Genomic DNA, 970 nt, shown 5'->3' on the forward strand with positions numbered 1-970 from the left:
TAACGAGAATAGTATTACTTTTTCATGTGTAATGACCTTTTATTCCTTTAAAAATGGACTGATACTGTATGTACTTTATTTGTACCTGGATGTTATTTTGCCGTTTTGAAAGCTATGTCACATTTTATCATTTTATGCAGCAATAAAACTTTTTTCAGCAGCCAAATGTTGTGTCCTTTATTGCTTTTTAGTCATTTTTATGTGATCTCCTCTGCACACTTTTGTGGCTCATAGCTACACAGCTGGGGAAAACAAATGGACAGACATAAAACCAGAAATGTCAAAACATTAAGTATTATAAGTAATCTGTTGTTCTGTTTTTGGAGTTTTTTCATTTTTGGAGTATACAGGAAATCAACCCTCTTTACTTTTTTTTAAATAGGCAATTATGCAATTCTTCTGTCAGATGTTAACCAAACTGTAACTTTTAAATGATGATGCCAGTGAATAGTTGTTGTGGGTTTTTTTGGTTTCTGAGGTTTTATTCCTTTTTTCCTGTTGAAGATTTTTTTGGGTAGTTTTCCTAACTGAGTTTTAGCATTAAAATTAACTTATCCTTGGGGCATATTTTCCTGGCCACTAAATACAATCCTAGCAGCTATACCAAGTGCACTGATCAATGAGAAGAGAGCTGTCGTAAACGGGCGTGGCTGTGTTGGTATTTGGCTCTAGGGCTATTCAGTCAGGTGCCATTTCAGAGTAAGCAGGGCGAATCTCTTCGACACCAGCTTAAACAGTCCTCAGTTATACCTAATAGGGTAATACCCATAGGCCTAGAGGATCGGACCCTTTAAGATGGAGAGCTGGTCCAGTACCTCCTGAACAGGGGTAACTCGGGATCTAACACGGTCTAAGGTAACAGAGTTTGTATGTTGTACAGATTGCAAAGCCCTCTGACGCAACGTTTTGATTCTGGAGCTGTTTCGTCACCTTCCACAATCCACAGGTTGACTTCCAGCAGAGAGCAGCT

This window comes from Micropterus salmoides, unplaced genomic scaffold (assembly GCF_014851395.1).
Source record: "Micropterus salmoides isolate LMB-PRFRI ecotype aquatic unplaced genomic scaffold, ASM1485139v1 Ms_hic_scaffold_2, whole genome shotgun sequence".
In the NCBI taxonomy this organism is placed as follows: Eukaryota; Metazoa; Chordata; class Actinopteri; order Centrarchiformes; family Centrarchidae; genus Micropterus; species Micropterus salmoides.